The sequence below is a fragment of the Carassius auratus genome, linkage group LG30F, assembly GCF_003368295.1.
Source record: "Carassius auratus strain Wakin linkage group LG30F, ASM336829v1, whole genome shotgun sequence".
In the NCBI taxonomy this organism is placed as follows: Eukaryota; Metazoa; Chordata; class Actinopteri; order Cypriniformes; family Cyprinidae; genus Carassius; species Carassius auratus.
In genome coordinates, this window is record NC_039294.1 from 1,607,544 (window position 1) to 1,620,975 (window position 13,432).

General features: G+C 35.6%; 1 protein-coding gene across 3 annotated transcripts in view; it reads left to right on the top strand.

Annotated features, from left to right (window-relative positions):
• LOC113068004 (mucin-6) overlaps positions 1-13,432 on the top strand; it is a 112,868-nt gene that overhangs the window by 577 nt on the left and 98,859 nt on the right. The gene's annotated exons all lie outside the window — the stretch shown is intronic.

Genomic DNA, 13,432 nt, shown 5'->3' on the forward strand with positions numbered 1-13,432 from the left:
CACACACACACACACACTCACACGATCATGCTGACACAAACTACAATAATAATGAAAGCACATGCAGTTTTTCAGATCGTTCTGTTGGGTCAGATGAGAAAATTTGGGCTGCTTTGAGATAAACTGGTGTTCAGGTGTACTTGTTTCGCTAGGTACAAAGCACTTCACCCTGAATTCAAAGGACAGTGTGAGTCAGAGTGTGTGTGTGTCATGAATAACAGAATGAAAGTGCAATGCTGAGAACTGTAGAGAGGTCATTGCAGATCCACAACCTTGTGTTGTGGGGAGCTGGTCGATGGAGGTAGTTGGTTTGGGTACACAGATGTGTTGACTGTAAATGTAAAAGTCGAACACCAGACCTGTCAGATGTGCAGAATGGTCTTTAAGATAGTGGAAGGAAAATTGAGGCAATTACCTGTCCATAAATATTGTTTAACGCCCTTGAAACTGTATTTTGCTTTATGTACCATTCAAAAGTTTGGGCTCAGTAAGTTTTTTTATAATTTTTTTAATTGATACTTTTATTTAGAAAGGATGCATTAAATGGATAAAAATTTAAATGGTTACAAAAATGTTCCATTTCAAATAAATGCTGTTTTTTAACCTTCTATAAATCAAAAAGTCTTGAATTATGATTTCCCCCAAAATATGAAGCAGCACAGATGTATAGATGTACATATTATATTGTGCTGCTTCACAATATAAATATTTATAATAATAAATGTTCTTTGAGAAAATCAGCATAATAGAATGATTTCTGAAGATCATGTGACACTGAAGATGGGAGTAATGATGCTGAAAATTCTCCTTCGCATCGCAGGAATAAATTTCATGTTGAAATAGAAAAGTGTTAGTTTAAATGGTAACATTATTTCACAATATTTCTGGTATTATTGTATTTTTGATTAAAGAAATTCTGCCTTTGTGAGCAGAAAAGCCTAATTGTTTGGTGTTTTTTCCACAAGTCATTGTTTCACGCTCAGCATCATTCTTTAGCTAGTCTCTTGGTGAAACCGATGAGAGATGCTTTTGCCAGGAGTATACGAAAATAGGGTTAAATATGTTGCTTTTTGCCATTTTAATCATGCATTCTGCTTAGTGTTTGTACCTATTTAAATCACTCCTTATTATAATGCAATTCATAGATAAAAAAAAAGAAAAAAAAAAGGTCAAAGTATTATTTTACCATTGCGGTTTTAAGCCATGGATTATGAAAAAGTTAACTGGACTCGATTTTATCCATTGAGAGTTGACTGGAAAGTGGGCGTGGCATACCTAAATGGAGTCAGCTGATTGGAGAGCAAGGGTTTAATATTTATGATGTCATCCTCAACAGAAAGAAAATTCAGAAAGTAGGAATGCTCTAATAATTTGATGAAACATTACAAAAACGAACATGAATTTATTCGCATTAACATGCACCAGTGAATCGTGCACAACGAGACCTGGAAGTAAATGGGGTTAATGCCGATTTCATGCTGACTGTAATTTTGGATCATTCATGTAGATGTTTAATCTTCACGTTGTGCATGTGTGCTTCTAAAAACCTATACGGGGAATCAGTAAACAGCATTGAGATTCACAAACTAGGTTCTCCATTAACCATGAAATGGGTGTAATGTGCTGTCAGACGCTGTTTGTGTCACTCATTCACTTTCTGTCCGCTGTGTCACTCCCACTCCGCATTCATTCGCATCTCGCCGTGAATTTGCTTTCTCCTGGAGATCACATCACATCAGCGCTCCGGATGCACTTTTGGCTTCCAACCAGACACTTAACCTTCCTTATCCTCCTCAAACCTTCCACCCCAATTATCTCTTTCTCTCTCTTTCGCTGTGTTTCATTGCTTCCACACTTGTAGACTCAGCCAAAACAGTGGATTTTCATTCTAGGGTCCTCATATGAATGGGATCTGGAGTTGATAGTTTAGAGTTGATTATGGTCCTTTTTACATGACATTCCCAGCAATTAGCCAGCTGGGCTCAGCACGTGCTGGACACAGGTCGTTAGCGGCCCAGTGGGCGGAACCAGCGCGTTTTAAGATCTGCCAAATGAAGCATTTGGGAAGAGTATGTTCATCTAATCCCACCAATCAAAACATTAAAGATACATAAACAGACGTTGAACCAAATGGTCAGGGCATTGAAAGATTATTTTTTGTTTTGCAGGAAAAACTAATTAATTTAAACATTAAATTAAGCACCATTTTGTCAAATAACTCTTGTTTTTTTGCAAATAGTTTCCTTTAAGCATAAATCTCACTACATTTTGTTGCATTTTAAAGTAAAATTTTTAAGGACATTTAAGTGTGTTTTTACTGCAAAACAAAAACAATTAATATAGAAAATGTGTCTATATTTAAGGACACTTCAATATTTTACTGTAAAACAAAAACACTGAATAGAAAATAATTGTAAACGTTTTGTAAATATTTGTTGATGCTCATTCAAATATATTTTTTGCTGAAAACAGTAAATCTAAAATATTTAATTATATTTTAGCTGAAGATTTGAATCTTAATATTTGGGGATTTGTAATTTTTGATTTTGTATTATTGTCATGCATTAAATATGTTTATTTTCCACTTTATTAAAATAATTTTAATAATACTGTTAGTTTAATATACAATATACAGTAATTCATGTTGAAATGCCTTGTACAGGCAATTTGATTATACTTAAAAATTTAAGGCAGCAAACTGAATGTAAGTTTTAAGTTAAAGGTTCTGTTTAAAGCTTTGATCACCCTCCTTTCAGTTAAATGTGACGATTAGTCGATGAGGCAGCGTTTATTTGTTTCAGGCTTAGTCACAGTGAAATATGCATTTTAAATGTCCATCTGGACTTGTTAACCAGTGCTTCTCATCGCTTCATTTCCTATTGATAGCACTGTTGTTGTGACATAGGCCTGATCACTTAGCCAACCAATGCATTTTTAATTATTCATGCGTGATATTTACATCCTCAGTCTATAATGTTACTGCAGTCTTGCTGAGTGACAGATTTGTTCCTGTTAATACATGCAGGTCTAGAAGTTCTCATGTGCTGGTTTTCATCTGGAGCCTATGCTCTGGATGCAGTACAGCAGTGAGATGTTTCTGGGCGGATGTTAGAGCAACATTCAGAGGATGCTTTCATGATGCTTGTGATTGAGAGCTTGTGAATTGGCTGTTTTTATGTGTGTGTGCGTGCATGCGTGTGTGTGTGTTTGATGTGCATTTGATGGTTTTAGAAGACATTTGAGCACTTTTCAGGCATTGAGACAAGATGCTGGTCCGTTTTTATTTATTTATTTATTTTTAATAATTACTTTTATTATAGTAGTTATTCATGATTTGAATTATTCTGTAGTAGTTTGACTTGCATTTTTGTATTAATAATTTTATGATATGATTTTTGGTTGTTTTATTAGTTTTTTTATACTTATATATTTAGAATGAACTATATTTGTATCTATAATTTTTTTTTATATAATACCTTATTTCTAATAATATGTTTATTATTTTTTAATACTTTTAACAATAATAACACTGGTGCTGGTTTACTTCTTGCAGTTTTTCTCCTAGGCTTTCTCATATATAAATCTACCAGATTATCTTATTAAATCTTATTATAATATATTTTTTTTTTGTAATGCTCTACATATTTACATATTACACAAGACACAACAACTAAATTTAGAAAAACAATCCTCACACAAACGTTGTTTGTTAACATTATGTGTTTTGTCCTTGAGCATCAGTGACTCTTCTTTTGTGATGATTGTGCACAAGTCCTCGTTTCTCCTGAGCGGTGAAGCTGCCCACTGTTCTTGACAAAAATCCTTTAATTTTGTTGGTTTCCCAGCATGCTCTTCACATTCGAACTCTCGGCCATAGCGGCTCAATTATGGTGCGATCCAGCTTTGCCGCTCCAGACATCAGAGGGACTCATTCACAACTACCACAAGCAACCGCTGAGGCTCAGAGGCAGTATTAAGAACAAAGGCTCTGTGTTTGTATTCAAACAGGATCATTTGTGCAAATTTACATTTTTGTCTCATGTAATACTTTTAAATTTCTGTAATTTGATCAGCTTCCCCAGGGCAATATCTGGGCAAATAATTATCTAAATTAAGATTTTATATCTTGTTTTTTTGTTTGGTGTTTTTTTTACACTCAATTTTTTAGAGATTATGCAATGATTATGTAATACACAAATACAGCTGATACACAGCTGGTACAGCATGCTAACCTTGCTGGTTAAGATAGTTAAGTAAGTGAGTTCTCCATCTCCATTCCAGTTTGACAGCAGCACTATAGAATTTATAGCTTCCTCTGAATAACCTGTGAATAAACCCTTGAGATCCTGATGAAAAACAGTCAGCGAGACAATATCATGCATCAGTAGTTTAACTTCATGAAAAATGGGCCAAATCCTGATTCAACCAGGCAGTGTTTATGGATTATGTAACTTCATGCATTTGTTAACATGCGATGACATAGCACATTAATACACAACAGACGAACTGCACTGGGTGAGAAGACTGCTGAAGAAATAGCTTGTGCATTTAAACTATCATTTAGGGAATTTGGCTACAGTAATGCCATTTTGGTGGGATTTATTAGTTTTTCAATCATGTTGTGGTGCATAAACTCGGCTTTCTCAAGTCAAGTCAAGTCAAGTTAAGCTTTCTTGTCATTCTGCTACATGTGGGGGTATACAGTGGAATGATGTTGTGTCTCACAGGACCATGGTGCTATATAAATACATACATACAACAATGAAGTAAAAGAGTATAAACCTATACACAGCTAACCTACTGACAGATACAGATCTGGACTATAAGTATACTATATATAAATGGTTACCTATACATAAATTAAAAAAAATACAAACTATACAAATGCTTCACATAAATACTGTACATGTGCAAAGAGAAGTCAAGCAGCTTGCTGGGGAACAGTGCAAGATGATTTGTAGTGCATGAGCATGTAAACATACATTATTGAGTCCTTTGTGGGATTATGTACACACAGAAGTGTGTGTGGAAAGTGTCTACTGTGCATAGAGGAGAATGTTTTACTACAGGTGGTTTGTACAGGCCCACTCACCTGTGAGTATCACTTCTAATTGCACCTTTTTGTGATGGGAGGAGGCAAACTTGCTCTTTTCAGCTGGCAGAGAAAGTGTAGGTGCTATTGTGCCTTCATGGCAGTGACAGTGTGTTGGTGGTCCAGGTACTATGCCACTTCCTCATGGTAGTGTGTTTCATTGTTGTTGCCCATGAGACCTTCCACTGTTGTGTCTTCAGCGAACTTAATGATGTGGTTGGAGCTGAACTTGGCAGTGCAGTCGTGGGTCAAAAGCATGAAGAGCAGGGGGCTGAGCACAGAGCCTTGTGGGACACCTGTGCTTAGTGTGGTAGTGCTTGAGATGTTGTGGCTGACACAGACTGACTGAGCTTTTTTCAGATAAAAAGTCCAGGAGGGAATTGTTAAGGCCCAGAAAGTTTACTCTCTTTATGGGCTGTTGTGGAATTATTGTGTTGAATGCTGAGCTGAAGTCGATGAACAGCTTTCTAACATAGTCCTTATTCTCTAGGTGGATTAGAGCCAGGTGGAGGGTGGAGGAAATTGCATCGTCCATAGAGCGGTTTGGACGGTATGCAAACTGGAGAGGATCAAGTGTGTTGGGTAGACAAGTTTTTATGTTGTGCATGACTCACCTCTCAAAGCACTTCATCGTAAATTGTAGTCAGGGATGGTAGTCATTTAGACAGGACACAGGTGATTTCTTTGGTACTGGTATGATTGTTGTGAATTTGGGACATGTGGGGACGACTGTCTGGCTCAGCGAGGTGTTGTAGATGTCTGTTAGGACATCTCAAAATACATGGCCAGTTATGTTATCAGGATCTGCAGCCTTGCGTGGGTTAATCCTAGATAGGGTCTTCCTTACGTCGGCTGGAGACAGACAGAGCGCCTGGTCGTTGGGAGGTGTGGGCAATTTTTGTGCAGGTGTGTAATTCTGCATTTCAAACCATGAATAAAAGTGGTCGAGTGCATCTGGGAGAGATGTGCCATCATCACAGGCCTGAGGCGGGGCTTGTAGTCAGTAATGGTCTGAATGACTGATCTCTGCTGTCTGTGAAGTGATTATAGATTTTGTAGTTTTGCATTCTTGATGCCACAGGACAGATTGGCTCTTGCTGAGGGCTGCTTTATCTCCTGATCTGAAGGCTTCATCTCTGGTCTTTAGCAGCCCACAAACCTCTGCTGTCATCCACGGCTTCTGGTTGGCATGTGTGGTGATGATCTGTCACATCATCAATGCACTTTTTGATATAAGCACTCACAGGTTCAGTGTACTCCTGCAGGTCTGTGTGGTTGTTGTAGTTGGCTTTAAACATGTTCTAGTCTGTGCAATGAAAGTAGTCCTGTAATGTTGAGGTAGCATCATTTGGCCACATTGTGATGATTTTTTTGAACCAGTTTGGCAAATTTCAGAATTGGATTATATGCTGGGATTAGCATTACAAAGATATGATCCGAGTACCCGAGGTGGGGGCGGGGTAAACAAAGTCCAGTGTGTTGTTTCTTCTTGTTGCAAAGTTCACATGTTGGTAGAACCTTGGCAAAACTGCCTTTAAGTTTGCGTGGTTGAAGTCACCGGCAATGATGAAAAAGTCGCCGGGGTTATTTGTTGTTCGCTGATGGCGCTTTACAGCTCAAGAAGTGTGTCCTTAGCGTTTGCACATTGGGAAATGTAAGATGTGAGATTTAACAATGACTGTGAACTCCTGTTATACAGATATGCAGATAGAACTGATCCTTAGTGACCATCAGCAGTGTGTCTGGGAGGGTTATTATAGTTAACAATAAAAAAAAAAAAAATGAATAAAAATAAAATAAAAACATTTTCATTACTTTAAATCACTTTAACTGAAAAAAAAAAACAACAACAAAAAAAAATGTTTATTTTATTTTCGATAGTTGGCAAGGTAACATTTCTCATTTTCATTAATAACAATTAATAAAACAAATATGTAGACATGATAAAAATGACAAGCACAACAAAATTACTAAAACTTGAAAATTAAAATGAAAACAAAATATAACAATTATGTTTAATTTTATTAATTAAACAATTAATAAAATATATATATTCATCTTAAAATATAATATATAAAGCTTAAACTTATTTTATTTCAGCTAGTTTTCATTACGTTTTTTAATTTTTCATTACGTTTTTTTAGTTAATAATTCATAACTAAAATTAAACTGAAATAAAAAAGATTGAAAACTATATAGAGATATTTTAAAACAAAAACAATTAAATGAAATATATTTTTAATTCAATCTTTTTTTTTATAAAAACGAAATCTAAAAAAAAAAAAAAAAAAAAAGTCAATAGAATAGTATATCGATGCTAAAATTAGTTGTCAGTCTATGTGCACATGGCTATTTTCATGAATTTAAGTAGTTCAGTATTAAAGGCCCGTACATCACAAAGATTTTGAATTTTTTTTTTAAATCATTGTAAAAACCATTCTGGTTCAGAGTTACGGCACAGATAATCAATATCGTTGGTATCACTTTTAGAAAAACATTTTTTTCCAGCGGATGAATGATTAAAAATATTGACAGCCAGTCAATCCATTTCGACTTTAAAGAGCTTGAGTATTTAGGGTGGCAGATGACGAAACAGCAGCGTGTGCTTATAATAAACAGAATGATATTGTACTTTTCTGTGGTTGCTTATATAGTTATTATATTTATCTTTATAGTTATTGTCATATAAATGAGCCTTTACAGGATATGAGGCTATACAGACTGCTTCTGTTTAGTTTTGTCGTGTTTTGTGAGTTCAGTGTTCGATGTGTGGCTTTCCATGTTTTTCAACTTAAGCTCAATAAGTACTATCACAAAGTGACACTGCTACCGAAACCTATCCACGTCTCACTTGGATGCACGCTTTCAGTTTTAAAGCCACCTGTCAGGTCTTTAAGTTGTTTTCTCTGTGTAGTTTTTCTGCGCTGTGTAGGTGTTTTCTGAGAGGTAGCTGATATAAATGAGTGTTGGATCGGCTGGTTCACGCTTCCTCCTTCTCCCTCTATCATTCTTGCAGAACATAAACACACAAAATATGTGTGCAGTGCCACCATCAAACCTGTGCACATAAACAGGACCTTGGCTGACACTGATTACTTCTGCAGGCGGGAAATTTTATGAAAGGGAATATTACAGGTTTGATAGAACTTAAAGTCCACTTGAAATCAAAATGGACCTTATTTACTTCCTTACACGTTCAGTACACATCTCTATTTTACATGATTCATTGGGAAGGTTTTTGATAATCTTTCTACAGGTTGTAGTAAGTTGCTCCAACTCTGAAACAACGTTCTTCCTCGTGGCTCCTAAACAGAGGTTATAACCAAAGATTTAAGATTTCATGGAGAATAGAGGTTGGGATAGATATCCTGATTTACAGTAGCTGGTTCACTTGAAAGTCCGGAAGTGTGTAATACGTAGCATTGTAAAATCTGTTCAGATTTTAAAAGTTGTGAAGTGTATTCCAGCCTTAAAATGTATAAGTCTGCCATTGAAAATTCTGTGCACCAATTCTATTTAACTATGGGAATTTGTCCCTCTTAATGTCTGTGGTGATTTTTTCTTATCAAATATCATGTTTCACTCAGATATCTATTCAATTATGGTTGCAGTTTTGTGATGATTGTATCAAGAACACAAAAAAGGCAAAATACTGTTTATATCAAGCATACTGCATTTATAGAGATAATACCGGATATTCTTAACTAGAAGTTCATCCACGGCTCATATTACACATTTTGTGCAGAGTAATTTGTGTTGTATTGTTCAAATGTTTTTGATTGGAACTGAAAAATATACAGTTCTTAAAAAAAGAAGAATATCAGTGAATATCAACACTGAACAAGAAATCATTCATTAAGCTATTTTGCAGGATCTTTGAACCCTCCATAATGCCTCGCATCATAGATTTCAAATGTAAGTCTCTTACTGTAAACATAGATGCATGGATGCTTACAGTACACCTCAGGTTGCACTGATCCCAGAGCATTTCTTTAAGACATTTCCCATCATCTCCTCCGCTGGGTCGCAATGATGACATCTGCTGCTCACGCTGGCAAGACTAGCGATCTTAATGAAATGAAAAGAGAAGCTTCCAAAAATACTTTAGTAATGAGGTTCTTTGAAACGTGACACCGGGTGACCAAATCCTATTTTTCTCATTCGTGATGGACACATTCGATTCATGTTGTCGTCTTTTAGTGCCACTGAAAACTGAAATAATCAGGTAAACAAACAAAAAAGTTTGATTAGTGCTTCCAGCATCCTTTCAGCATTAAACACAACCTCCCTAGTCACTATGAGGGGCGTTTGTTTCTTATTTCTCCGTTTCTAGCGCTCCCCATTTCCACGGCCTTTGTTATGCAAATTGGCTCTCACACATGAGTGTGAGTAGGTGTTGCTAAGAGTTTCTTTGTGTTGTAGAGTTAAAGCTGGCAGAGGTGGTTTCTCTGCAGAATTATTTAGCATATAGATAATAAGATCTCATTGTCATAAGAACCATCTCGGTGGCTGTAAAAGTTTTAGCACGTTGTACATCATCTTTGGCAGCTCTCAGGAGAGCTTTTGTTCTTCTCAAAACAAATCTGAATTGAAGCTTTGGTTCAGGCCCAGTGTCTGCCATTTGAATCAGCACTTTTGACTGTGATATTGCTTTCTTAGTCAATAAAGGAGACGCAATACAATGGCCAAGACATTTGCCTTGAGCGCCGGGTTAAAAATGTAACACTGATTGCTTTTTCAATTAATCAGAGAGATTGCTGAATCATGTCTCATTAGCTGACGGCTTGTGGATGTAAGGTGACTCTTGTGACTGCAAAATCATTGCAAAGAGCTATTTATCATTGTCTACGTGTTGTGTTTAGTTTGATTTTGCCCTGAGATTCTCTTTTTTTTGGTGATCTGATAAAAAAGAAATAGTGCTGTTTTTCAACGCATTGGGGTCAATACAATTATTTACTTTATTTAGATTTTTTTTTAAATATATATTAATACTTCTATTTAGCAAGGATGCAATAAATTGATCAATAGTGGCAGTTATGATGATGCAGATATTCCTATCTCCAAAAAAAAAAAATCTGTTCATTACAAAAGGAAAACAACAACAACAACAACAAAAAAACAACAAAAAAACCCCCCAAAAAAACAAACAAACAAACAACATAAACAAGAACACACAATGATTTCTGAAGGATTGTGTGACACTAAAGATTGGAGTTATGATGTAAAAAATTTAGCTTTACATCACAGGAATAAGTTATATTTTAAAAACATTTATTTCAAAATCTAATAATATTTCACAATATTACATTTTTTTTTTAACTGTATTTTTAGCAAATAAATGAAGGCTTGCTAAACAAGAAAAAACTCCAGACATTATATTTATTTCTGTACCAACAATGAATTTATATATTAGCATATTATAACCTTTCCACTAAGCTAAAGGTCTTTAGATAATGTGCAAGTTGCATCAGATTTCTTTAGTGTCTGATTAGATTCTAATAAGGGACTGTGGTGTCAATCTGCACTTGTGAATTGTTCATTTGAACGCCAGATTTCAACAATTTACTGAAGAAATATAAAGCCCATGGGATCATTGTAGCACCAGTTTATAGTTGAAGGTGAATTAGTCATTTCTGTGCCAGTAGTGTAGCCAAAATTATACAAACACACACACACACACAAAGACTGTTTTCAAATATTATAATATGATAAGTTTTCATATGGCATTACATGTAGTAACCATGCATGTGAGAAATATTATTAAAACAACAAATATACAAAAAGGTCTGTATGCTTATGTTTTGTAATTTTTTATAAATACATGTCTATCTTTTGTATTTACATGTAACATATCAAGATTTATTGATGAGGTTTTCAATGGATATGTTCATGACATATATGTTAAAATTTTATTTTTTACAAATAAGTAAACATATACATTTGTATGAGCTATATTGAGTTATTATATGAATTTTTTCCAATTTCTAATAGGTTTCATTTATGTTTGCATCATATAATAATATATTTCAAATATGGAAATTTAATATGTACATATATTAAATTTATATATGGGATTGGACAAGTCTATGATAAAATGGGATATGAGTGAGCGTATAACATGGTTCTTTAAGAAGTTTCTCTCTGTAACTGTGCAGAGTTTAGTTCCAGCCCAAGTTTTTGAAGTCTTTTCAATTAAAGAGTGCAGAAACAGTCTGTTTTGGTCCCTGATGTAGTATAGAAATATACACGCAATGACAACAAAAGCAGAGTCTTATTAATGCACATGATTTGCCACTTCACTAAACACTAAGCATGGCGTCTTTATCGTGGCGTGGGGTGTTTCTCTTTCTTTCCCCCCGTTGTCTTTCTCTTTCTCTCCTGTCTCGCTTCACTTCAGCGTCTCTCTAAATATATCTCGCCGTGTCTACCTTTCTCCCCGTCTCTCCGCTCGCACAGTCTTGTCCAATAAAGTTAGCCATGCTTCACCAATCCAATCTGACACACTTTTACATAACAATTGTATCTGCAGCATGCGCCCTCCCTTCGCAGACGCATTCTCTATGAATGAGTGACTGTAATGCAGTATTAACTAAGCATTTTTACACTGAATATGGGAGGTGTTTGGTGAATAGGATCTATTGAAAGTGAAATGCACTCCTGTCTTTGTGAACACTGGTGTGGATGCATCAATGCCAACCTCAATGCAGACTCAAACTTCTTCTCTTCGGATGGCTTTTTGGCTCTTTTCCCTCATCCTATAGAAATAATAATATGGATTAAAGCTGGCCAGTAGAGATTCTGCTGTACTGTTTACACCGTGAAATATCTGTGCCATAAATGTACAGTATTGTAGACCACTGCATTGGTTGTAATGGGAGCGATTCAGTTGTGGTATAGTTTTACTCACATTGTGGAAATGGTTCATTGTGCGCAAAACATATTCATTTGTCATGAGAAATCGAATTCAATTCAATTCAATTCAAGTTTATTTGTATAGCGCTTTTTACAAAACAAATCGTTACAAAGCAACTTTACAGAAAATTATGTTTCTACAATATTTAGTAGTAGCTAGTAGTTTGTGCACATTTGACAGGATTTTAGAAAAAATAAAAATAATAATAATAATAATACAAGACGTAGTCAGCTAGACGATGAACTATCAATATTATTAATTAAGTTATTATATGATGCAGTCACACATTTAGCAATAATTGTTAGTTCTGTTTGTTGATTCAGGGTTAGCATCATCTGAGGTCCTCTGAGGGTCAGCATCATCTCTTCTCAGGTGTTCTGGATCCAGACTGGAGCTTGTGTAAATCCTAGTTACCACGGGATGTAAATCCCGTGGCGAAACATAGAAACAGAATACAGACATCATTAGCATAGCTGCTGATCCATCAAAGTAAGATTAGTTTAACCTAAGGTAATGAATAAAAATGCACCTTTGATCAGATGCAACTACACTCACAATTAAAAAGATACATTATTCGGATGCTTGGCGAAAGAGATGTGTTTTTAATCTAGATTTAAACAGAGAGAGTGTGTCTGAACCCCGAACATTATCAGGAAGGCTATTCCAGAGTTTGGGAGCCAAATGTGAGAAAGCTCTACCTCCTTTAGTGGACTTTGCTATCCTAGGAACTACCAAAAGTCCAGCGTTTTGTGACCTTAGGGTGCGCGATGGGTTGTAACGTGGTAGAAGGCTAGTTAGGTATGCAGGAGCTAAACCATTTAGGGCCTTGTAGGTAAGTAATGATAATTTGTAACTGATACGGAACTTAATAGGTAGCCAGTGCAGAGACTGTAAAATTGGGGTAATATGATCATATTTTCTTGACCTGGTAAGGACTCTAGCTGCTGCATTTTGGACTACCTGTAGCTTGTTTATTGACGAAGCAGGACAACCACCTAGAAGTGCATTACAATAGTCCAGTCTAGAGGTCATGAATGCATGAACTAGCTTTTCTGCATCAGAAACAGATAACATGTTTCGTAGCTTGGCAATGTTTCTAAGATGGAAGAATGCACTTTTTGTAACATTGGAAATATGATTTTCAAAAGACAAATTGCTGTCTAATATAACACCCAGATTTCTGACTGTAGAGGAAGTAACAGTACATCCATCTAGTTGCAGATTGTAATCTACAAGATTCTGTGTAGTGTTTTTTGGTCCAATAATTAGTATCTCGGTCTTATCTGAATTTAATTGGAGAAAATTATTTGTCATCCAATCTTTTACATTTTTAACACACTCCGTTAGCTTAGATAATTGGGAAGTTTCATCTGGTCTCGTTGAAATATATAGCTGAGTATCATCAGCATAACAGTGGAGGCTAATTC